The 11587-nt window shown below is 37.5% G+C and overlaps 1 long non-coding RNA gene across 1 annotated transcript; it reads right to left on the bottom strand.

Annotated features, from left to right (window-relative positions):
• Nucleotides 1-9012: 9012 nt before the first annotated feature.
• LOC140866351 (uncharacterized) lies at nucleotides 9013-11168 on the bottom strand. Its single transcript, XR_012144865.1, has 2 exons — nucleotides 10952-11168; nucleotides 9013-9257 (listed from the first exon to the last, which is right to left on the bottom strand). It is a non-coding gene; the product is annotated as an uncharacterized lncRNA (long non-coding RNA).
• Between the last annotated feature and the right edge of the window lie 419 nt (nucleotides 11169-11587).

Genomic DNA, 11587 nt, shown 5'->3' with positions numbered 1-11587 from the left:
CCCAAATAGCATCACTAAGAACTCGTAATGCCCATAACGTGTCCGGAAAGCAGTCTTGGACACATCTGCCTCTCTAACTCGCAGCTAATGATAACCAGATCGCAGGTCAATCTTGGAGAACACTGAAGCTCCCTGCAACTGATCAAATAAGTCCTCTATCCTCGGTAGTGGGTACTTATTCTTCACTGTGACCCTATTGAGCTCTCGATAATCGATGCACAGTCTCATACTGTCATCCTTCTTCTTCACAAATAATACTGGAGCTCCCCATGGAGAAAAGCTAGGAAGAACAAAGCCTTTCTCTAATAATTCCTGTATCTGCTCCTTCAACTCTTTCATCTCGGTAGGAGCAAGTCTATATGGTGCCTTAGAGATAGGCATGGTGTCTGGCACTAAGTCGATGCTGAACTCCACATCTCTCACTGGTGGAATTCCTGCAACATCCTCCGGGAAGACGTCCGAAAAGTCACAAACCACCTCTATCTCTGATAATGATCTGCTAGGTGATTCTGAAGCCGTGACAATACTTGCTAGAAAACCTTGGCAACCCCGTTTCAACAACTTCCTCGCCTGAATAAGAGATATCACCTGAGGAGTATCACTGCTCTGAGATGCATGAAAAGTAAATGGGTCGCCTCCCGGCGGTTTCACTGACACTGTCCTCCGACAAAAATCAATCGAAGCTCCATTGACTGTCAACCAGTCCATACCCAATATCAAATCAAATCCACTCAACGGCAAAACCACCACATCTGCGCGAATAGAGTGCCCCTGAAGCTCCAACTCCAGTTCTCGAATGACACTAGAGGTAGAGATAATCTGTCCTGACGACATAGTGACATCATAACCACTGTCAACAATCTCGGGTGTGATACCTATCCGTCTGATAAACTTCAGGGAGATAAACGAATGCGTAGCCCCTGAATCTAGCAACGCAAACGTGGAGTTGCCTCCAACTAAAATTCTCCCTGCACGCAGAAGAATCCCAACAATTTCATACCACTACTAAAATTTCCCCCAAAGATAAGTCACTAATAACCCTTAATTCTAGTCACAAGTAAAACATGCTTCTTATTCTAACATGCAGATAGAAAATTCCCAAATACAAATTATTTCACAAGGAAAAATCGAAATTCTTAACCAAAGGAAGAAATTATAAAAAAAATACTAGGGATAAGATATACCGGTGATCAAGGAGGTGTCTGGATCTGCCTCCTCTGCCTGCATAACGAACACTCTACCAGCAGTGTTCTTCTTCCTCGGGCAACTAGCTATCTGGTGCCCCGGCTCTCTACAGTGGAAACAAACTCCTGCTCCCAAAAGACAAGGTCCCGAATGCATATTCTAACACTTCGGGCAAGTAGGAAAACCTCCAGTATTAGGGGCCTCGCCCCTAGGCTGCTATGGCCTCTGCTGCTGTGGCCTCTGCTGCTGGTTCGGGCCCTTAGACGGCCCAGTATACTGCTTTTTTGCAGGAGGCTGCGAAGATGATTGCTGAAATCCTGACTGATTCTGTCTCTTCCCCTGCAGCTCTCGCTGTATCTCTCTCCTACCCTCCTCTGACCTCAGTGCTCTACTAACTGCCGCCTCATATGTAGCGACGTCCATCATACGTACGTCATGCTTAATATCCGCCTTCAGTCCCTCCACAAACTGCCTCATCTTCTCCGGTGGACTGTCTGCAATCAGAGGCACAAAATGACAGCCCCTCTCGAACTGTCACACATACTCAACCACTGACCTGTCCCCCTGTCAGAGACTCATAAACTCCCGGATCATGAGACTGCGCACATCCTCCGTGAAATACTTGGCGTAGAAGATATGCCTAAACTCCGCCCAAGTCAATGTAGGAAGATGTACTCCCCTGGCAGCACCCTCCCACCAAAGAGCTGCATCTCCCCTCATCATATACGTCGCACAGTTCACCCTGTCGGCGTCAGTAATCCCCATGTATGCAAATATGGACTCCAAAGAACGAATCCACCCCTCAGCCACCAATGGATCGGTGGTACCAGTGAACTCCTTCGGCCCCTTCTTCTGGAACCGCTCAGCTACGTCCTCCTCGTGGGACAGTCTAGGACGTGTAGCCTGCTGCTCCAGCAGAGAAGTAATCCCTGCCATCATATTAGCATTGGTCTGCTCCAATGCTGCAAGTGGGTTCTGCGGAGGTGGAGGTGGAGGTGGAGGTGGAGATTCCCCACGTCTGTTCATAGGTCTCGGAGGTATTCTGCACCACCACATATTTGTTTACGTAAATCGTCATGCATAACTAAGTGTTTTAACATTAATGCTAACTTAAATTCTTAAAAGTAAATCATGCTGTAAACACTTAAAACTTACAGATCGGTAGCGTGGATTTCTGAGCTCGCATAGCAGTAATGACCCCTCCAAGGACCGTTCTTTGATACCAACTGAAACGACCCTAACTCTCTAAATATAAATAAATATGCGGAAATTTTTTTTTTATACTTACTAAATAAAAATATATACATACATGCCCATACATATATGCACAAATAATTTCACATAATTATTTAACCCATAAATCTAAAATTTTCAATAAAAAAATTTCCTAATTATGCATGCGAATTTATGTATTAAAAATATCGGGTGTTACATGAGTTCTCAAATTCCTTTCCATGATCTGTTCTAATCCTTGCAACAGCCAAAGCATGAAGATTAGTAATCTTGTTGAACAGTTTATTGAAAGCATCAAAAGTATCTGACTTTTCTCTAAGAAATCTTACTCATGTAAACTGAGAAAAATCATCAACACATACCAAAAAATACTTCTTACCTCCATAACTTTCAACTTCCATGGGACCCATCAAATCCATATGCAAAAGTTCAAGACATCGTGTTGTCCCGCAGTGTTGTAACACGAGGTGCGAAACACGGGTTTGCTTACCTTTTTGGCATGCACCACAAACATATGGAACTCCAGACTTTAGATTTGGAAGACCTCTGACAGCTTCATACTTACTCAAGTTCTTTAAAGTTTTGAAATTCACATGTCCAAATTTTTGATGCCATAGACTAAACTCATCAACCTTTGAATGTCTACATGCCAATTCCTCACCAAGTTGGTAGCAATTATCAACTGATCTTGTATCTGTCATAACACAACGATTAGCATATCAAAAACTTCACAAGTATTCTTATCAAACTTCACATGCAAGTCATCATCACACAGTTGACTAATTGAAATTAAATTTGCATTAAGTCCTTAAACGTGTAAGACGTTATGAAGCTTTGAAAACCCTTTCACATTGAGTGTTCCTTTGCCAACAATTCTTCTTTTTGCACCACCTCCATAAGTCACTCTACCTTCATTTTGTTCGATGTAGTCCGTGAGGTGATCTTTCAAACCTGTCATGTGCCGAGAGCTTCCACTATCAAAGTATCAATTACCTGCAGTGTTAGCTTTTAAGGAAGTATAAATAACAAAACTTTTAACATCAGACTTCTGTACCCAAACTTTCTTCACAGTGGGTCCTTTTCTGCCAGTGTTGCGCTTGGTGTTGTGCAACACGGAGGGCAACACTTGCTTAGATTCCCACAAAATATAGTCATTCTTGAGTTTACAACAGAAAGGCCTGATGTGACTAGGTTTGAGACAATAATGACATACAAAAGGACGCTTCCATTGTTTTGGCTTTGGGACAGAAACATTTTTCTCAACAATGGGTTTCTTACCTTTAGAAGCAGTTGAAAGATGGTTCAAGGATACCTTCCTTCACAAACACTGGTGTTTTGGAAGATTCACCAGTTTCAAAAACACTTTCTTTAAAACCAAGACCAAACTTATCATTCTTACCCATAGTCAAAAGAGAATCAAGTTTGCTTGAACTGGAATTAAATTTATCAAGTGTTGTTTTTGCTCTTTCAAGTTTCGAATTCAGCAATCCTAATTCCATATCTTTCTTACTCATGAGAACCTCCAGTCTAGCCACAGCAGCTTTCAATTCAGTATTCTCTTTTGTGAGGGTTGTGTTCAACTGATTCCTCTTGATCCAATCACAGTACAACTCCTCATAGAGTTTCTGTATACCTTCCAGAGTGTAAGCGTCAGCTACCTGTTTTTCTTGATCACTAGAATTATCAAGGTTAGAATCAACAAAGCAAACAGATTTTTGAACTGTGTTGCGTCCAGGTATTGCAACACCGGAGCCAACACCAAGTGGATTAATCTGAAAATTTTTTTTACTTTCCAGCAAAGCAGTAAAAGATATGAGATCTGCCTGTTCAACCTTTTCTTGTTCTTCTTTAGAATCTTCATCACTCAGAGAAACATTCATACCTTTACGAAGACGATTGGCACACTCATATGCATAGTGTCCATATCCCTTACATTCCCTGCATTGAACATTATCAAAATTTTTACTTGAAGACTGAAACTTATCTTCATACCTTTGGTGAGATCCTCGAGTATTAGCTGGCTTTTGAGGCTTCTTTGAAGTAGGCAGTTTAGGAAATTTCGAAGGTTGTGCACTTTTCACGTCCTTCTTTTTTTTCATTGCCTTGAGATAATCAGTGAACTTCTTCGAAATTAAGACAATAGAGTTTTCTTCAAGATCAGATTCCTTTACTTCCTGTTGAACTTCAGAAAAATCATTGTAAATATCATTAGATATTTGAAAGGCAATGGACTTACCTTTGGAGTCATTTTCGGCTTCCATCTTCATCTCATATGTGCGAAGAGAAATTATTAACTCGTCCAAACCCATTATAGATGTATCTTTAGATTCATCTATAGCACAAACTTTGGTGTGAAATCTTTTGGGAACAGAACGAAGCACTTTGGATACAAGTCTCTCGTTCGAAATAGGATCACCAAGAACAGATGCTTCATTTGCAAGACTCTTCAATCTTCCATTATATTCCATGATGGTCTCTGATTCCTCAAGTCTCATTTTCTCAAATTTTGAAGTTATGAGACGCATCCTTGTTTTCTTAACACTTGACGAGCCTTCATAGTGGGTTTGTAGTTTCTCCCAATAATCCCTTGCACAAGTACAAGTACCAATTAGATTAAACATATTCATATCAACTAAAGTAAACATAGCATTAAGAGCTTTTGCATTATAAATAGCCGCAGTATTTTCATCAGCTGTCCATTGTGCTCTTGGCTTTGGTCCGGGTATATCATCATCTCTCATAGGAGGTCTCCAACCATCAAGAACATGTTGCCAGGCCCTGGACTCAATGGATTGAATGTACATGCTCATCTTCAATTTTCAAAGGCCGTAATTTGTCCCATCCAAAATAGGTGGACAAATTGATGTAGTGTACGGAGTATCCATAACAAACCTGTAACGAAAACCAGGAACTCACTTAGTAAAGTCAAGTGGTGGCTCTGATGCCAATTGAAAAAAATGGTGTACGTGGTTTGTTATGTAAAATAGGCAGTGTTTTACTTCGTGTTGTAACACCAAAGACAACACAGTGCAGCGGAAATTTAAAGCGTAAATAAAACACAAGTAATTAATTTTGCATGAGTATAAAAACTCGTGCGGGTGCCTTAGGGCTAAATATCACTAGTAAACGTAAGATCGGTCTTACAAAGTAATCCTAGTGATTTTACGAAAAGTCAATAAATTCTAAATTTCACAACAGATTGAGAAATTAAACTTGCATCCTAAACAAATCAGAGTAAATATAACAGATGCAACTCCCGTAGCCTAAATTTGAAGAGACGGAAAAGATCTTCAACAACACAGTTCCCACAGTGTTGTTTCTGATGTTTTCAACATGAACGGCAACACGGGGACATGCAACAACGATGGTTGCAAACCTTACTTCAGAATTCTTCAAATTCTTCAATGGAATTCTTCAATGGTTACCCACAGAATTATCGTCTGAAGCCGTAACTTTCTTGTTCATGAAACACTTCTTTTATAGATTGGAAGTTTGGAGTCCAAGACTAGAAGGTTTCCTTAGATAGAGCCCTACATGAATAAGGAAACATGTTAAAGTAGGAATCAAACTCTATCAAATATAATCAAATCATATTTTGATAATTATCCACTCATAATATATCGATTATCTACCTTATCAAGATAGCTTTGATCATAGAAAATATATTTTATAAGATATTCGAAATATACATAGGATATTTGCCAAATATTTTAACTTGTCTAGAAAAAAAAATCACATAATATCAATTATATCAAGGGCCGAAATATTCAAGGAATAATATTCTTTTCACAACGAAAATATGCTTAATGTCTAATCACCAGCTAAACTTAACTCATATAATATACAACTCGAGATTTTAAGAAATTCACAAGTTCCCGAAATATTTAGCAACTAAACACTAAACTTTTCTAAATAGGATAGCTAAAAGACTATACATTTCTACCTCGTTAGACCTCAAGATATGAGATGGATCTGAACATACATCCACAAAAACTCTCTACGGCATGCCCAAACGATAAAACGAATATCTCCTCAACAATCGCGTAAGGATCGACAAAACGAGTTAATTCCCTTATATTCCCAAATCGTTAATATTATGGAGCAATGATACCTTCAAGAACAACTAAATATCCATTTTGAAATTATAAAGGTCTATGCCACGCATTAGCAGTTCTATGCTTAATGATACTGGACTATGTTCAATCCCTTATTAGTTATTGCAACTCACAACGCTTCTAAGGATGCTTAGAATTCTCTTGAACAATGACTCTAGTTCAGTTAACCTTCAAGTAGAAATAATGACTCACCTTAACTTAAGATTGATCGACCTATTTCTATAAATAAATCTAATTCAATCCTTGATAAGAAAATATAACCATAAAATTCAATGTCGTTCAGTCCTAAAGCATTAACCAGTAATGTATAGAATCCAAATAGGTGACTAAGCAGATCCCAATTATCCATTCACCAATTAATATGTTCATCTCTAGCATCTTTGATTCTACCAAAATTTCAACTCTTAGTTAACATTTTTCCAACAGATTTATCCACATTTTCTATCCCAGACACAACGACTAAGAAATCCATATTTACACCTTAAGTAAAAATATACCACGTGCTATTATCCACTTATTGGATTAGACGGTCTCTAAGTACCAAATAATTCTAACATATCGCCTGAAGACATATCTCAAATCTCAAGTTCACCTTGATAGCAAGTTTGGAAAATCCAAAAATTCCCAAATTATTACATGGTACAACCTGAATTCATATTTCAAGAACTTAGTACCCAATTAGGAACCTTGAAAAGTTTGTAATTCGATTGAAAATGCTTTCTAATTGTTCCTCCAGTACCTTAGCATTTCATCGGTAAGTAAATCTACAGCTTATCCAGAAAACTTCCTAGATATTTCATTCAATTAATTCATTAACTCGTAGTCTTCTTGCTAGAACTAAATATAATTAGTAGTCGTCATTCCTCGTATCACAACAATAACTAAGGATTTTATCTAGTACTAATACTAAATTCCAACAGTCTAAACACTTACTATGCGGTTACGAGCCAAATCTCTACACAAGAAATCGAAATGACAGTTGAAACTATAATCCACCCGAGTCTTCATCATGATGGATCATGTAAAAGAATAAAACATACAAGTAATGCTGCCCAATATAAAATAACATAGTGCAAGCATTACAAGCAACGAACTGGAGATGAAAATCTGGATAAGTGAAAACAACTCACTTATAATTCAATTCTAGAGGTGAATGAATAATAATGGAGGCTCCATGAATAATAAATATGAGCCAACAAGATACTTGTCTCGTAATCATTCATCCATGGGTAATGATATCATGTTCAAACAATTAAAGCAAAATAAAGGCAATCAGTGCGACTTCGGTCGAGAGAAGTCCACACAAGTCAATAATTAGGGGAAACAACGGTCCTAAGACATATTCAGATGTCAACCACAACACGAGTAGATCATCAAAAAGGAAGACAAAGTGGATCTTACTCACATCAACATGTGGCTCTAGAACCGAAGAAAAATTTCAAGAAGTACGAAATATAAACAATATTTTATTAAGAAGTTTAACCAAGGTCAAAGTAGCAGAATACAATGTTGATTGATGTTATACGAATCCATAAATGAACAAAGGATGTGCATAGAAATTTCGGATACTCGAAAGTATTTGTTGCAATAGATACAAGCACAAATGAAGAATAAGAAAATAATTATCGAAATAATAGTTCACATAATTGAAAGGATCATAGTAACCGACTCACTATTTTCCAAAATTATATTTTCCCAAATAACAAAAGAAAACTCAAACTATCCATAATAATATAGAACAAAATACGTATCTCAAGTCTTCGCACGAGTTCGATTCATAAACTTAACTGACAAAACATACATCTATCAATTTCTAAGCAAACTATTCACTTAGTTTTATCCGACTAAATTTCATCTCTAAGAGAATAAATTACAACAAGAACAGATCTAATAATACCTCCTAATACGCAAGTTTAATATTTCCGACAAATTTCTACAATCTCACCAAATATTGTTAACACCACCTAATAACTCAAACAACAGCCTCGTATTGTCCAAAACTAGAAGGAATATTAGTACACCAACTCCGTTTAACTTGAAACTGCATGCTATAAAAATAAACATTTGAATGGTACACTTTAAACTACTAAAACAAATTTTTAAACGAAAATAAATACTAAACTACGAATTTAAACAAATTAAACATCTAGTTTTGAAAATATTTTTAAAAAGGATGACATCAAAACATTTAAAGTATCAATTCATATATGACTAACACATAAAATTCATTAAACTTACAGACTTTGAGGCGAGATTTATGGAAATTCTTGCAACCGGCAGTAGGCACAACCCAAACCAGAACCTGGCTATGATACCAACTGAAATGACTCTAACTCTACTTTAAATAATAATTAAATAAAATGCGGATTTTTAAAAAAAAAATTCGGCACGACCTCTCTATGCATATTCAAACCCGCGTGTCACAGACAGCAAGTAAAAATACGACCAACAGTACAAAAAAAAACTAGACAAAGAAAGAAACGAGAACCAGAGAAAAAGATCTGACAATTCAACCATCCAAAATAAATAACACTTTGATGTTTACATGCCCAAAGACGATCAATAAATCCTTGCGTTTACATTTGTCCAAACAACAAAATAAATACCTATAAAGTGTCTAAAATAAACTTATGCGGAAGACTAGCATAGGTAGGAGGGATGTGTCATGCCCGCATCGCAGTCCACTCGATAGTCTTGCCCCTCAATCTCAATGATAACTTATACCTGCACCAAGTAGATGTAGTGAACCTAGGGGCCCAACAAGAAAATGGGGGAAATAACGAGTACTACATAAATATATACACACACAAATTAAAAATAGCTTGATAATAAAATATTTTGTGCTCTTAATTTGAATAAATGAACTCTAAAGGAAAGAAGTGAACATAAATGAAACATATGCATGGCTAAGTCAAATATAATCACCGTAACTGAATAAACTGTACTGAAACATAGTCATAAATATTTGAATTTAAATCCTTGAATTGTGACTCTGTGCTTTCGATCATGATCATGGCTGCAGTGCACTATGCCGCAAGAAAGTCAGGATTTCTCCCAACCCGTCTTGCCCATACTTGGTAAGGGAAGCCAAGATTTCTCCCAGCCCGTCCAAACACATACTTGGTAAGGGAAGCCAAGATTTTTCACAGCCCGTCCAAACCCATAAATTTGGTAAGGGAAGCCAGAACATCTCCCAGCCCGTCCAAACCCATAATAAATATAGTCATAATCATCTCACTTCGTTCGTAAAATATTTTCTTTCATACTTTCTTGCCTTGATTTAGAAACTTAGCATGCATATGTAGATGTAATGTACTTGTAAATATTTACTCGATAATCATGCAAAAGACTCAAATATGAATGACCGGGATGGTGATTTAGGGAGCAAACCAAGGATAGAAATCTAAACCATAAATTTGCGCTTAGGACATTCTGAGTGGTTCGCCCGTGAAACTTACAACTCACTCAATTCTTATTCAAAAGGGATTCCGTTTAAAACCACAACTCCCACACACTTAGAACTAATTAGAAGAGTCGTTCTCACTGCACCCCTCATTGGTTGACCAAGCTATAAATTCCAGATTCCGGACAGCAAGCTTAAGAGTCTAGAATTCTGCACTTATTTCTTCAAATGCTTAGAACCCGACCAAAACTTAACCAAATAAATTCCCGCTTGAAATGAAATATTCCTAACATCCTAGGCTAATTCCAGACCCGAGCCCTTAACCAAATCATAATTCTAACCCTGTTTTAAACACTCTTTTCCGGGCAGCCCCAACCCTTGCAAAATTCTGCTCACATATTCTAGCCCATTCTCCCTCCTAAAACTTAACAATTGGACTCCCTTTATCCCACCCTATAAACCAGACCAAAACCACATTTTATACTCACTCGAACCACTGAAACCAGCCCCCTCTTCAGCCTATCACAGCTCATACATCAGCACCTACCCTACCCCCAAAACCGAAGCCAACATGATCCAATCTTCGATGGCCCTTCACCTCCAATTTGCTAGCTATATCCAACACACCTAAGTGCTATCATGTGAGCTACATTCTCACCCATGGAAGCCCCAATTTCACCATCCAAATGACATGCATACTCAATCCAAATACAAACTCAACAAAATGCAGAATCTCAGAATTATGGCAGATGCAACTTTAAACGACTCCTGCTCAAATCTATCCAAAACAAGAAAGTTATGCATAACAATCCTAAGCATGTACGATTGCACAGAACTTGAAAAGGGTTCGAACAGCTATAATAAAAAAAAGAACAGAAACAACGAACAGCCTACATAATAAATCAGAAAAATCGATTATGCTCCCATAAATTCAGAAATTTCGAAATGCAAGGAAGACATACAAGCACACAACATATTAATCTACTAGGTGGCCAAAGAAACCCATAAATCTTGCCTCACGCTCAAAATCAGAAATGGGGAGGGGAAAAACTCGAGCAGCTAGAATTGAGCTGAGGAAGAGGATGCTGGGACTTCAAGCAGCACGCCTAGAAGGAGATCCTCGCCGGAGGAAGTAAAGCTGCTGCGGCCGAAGGCTGGGAATGGAACAAGGAAATGCGATCGCGAGTGAAGAGAATGGAAAGGGAAAGATCGCATAGGCTAGAAGGGGAAATACTAATAGGCCGAGTAATTGAGTAGGTGTAAACAGTTTATGGGTCGTGCAATATGAATTTTACATGGCCAAAAAATATCATGTATAATATATAATAGGTAATATTTTAAATGGTGCGTGTAAATGTGTTAGGCTCAAATTTCGCAAATACTTTAATTTGAAAATTCAAGAATTAAATACTTAAATTTTATTTACCGGATTTGAAATTCTAATTTTTAATACTTAAATATTTTGATATCACAGCGATAAATAAAATATTTAAATAATAAACAGAGCGATTAAAATAATTTAAACAAATTTGACGAATGGTTAAAAGTTATTCAAATAAATACACAAGCTGAATAAAACCTTTAAAACGACTCAGACAGTTAAAAGCTTTTAATTAGATAAGCTATATATTTAAAATAATTAGGCGACTAA

Source organism: Henckelia pumila, chromosome 4, assembly GCF_033568475.1.
Source record: "Henckelia pumila isolate YLH828 chromosome 4, ASM3356847v2, whole genome shotgun sequence".
Taxonomy (NCBI): Eukaryota; Viridiplantae; Streptophyta; class Magnoliopsida; order Lamiales; family Gesneriaceae; genus Henckelia; species Henckelia pumila.
Note: the sequence above shows the minus strand (reverse complement) of the source record. Positions and strands in the feature narration are given on the sequence as shown.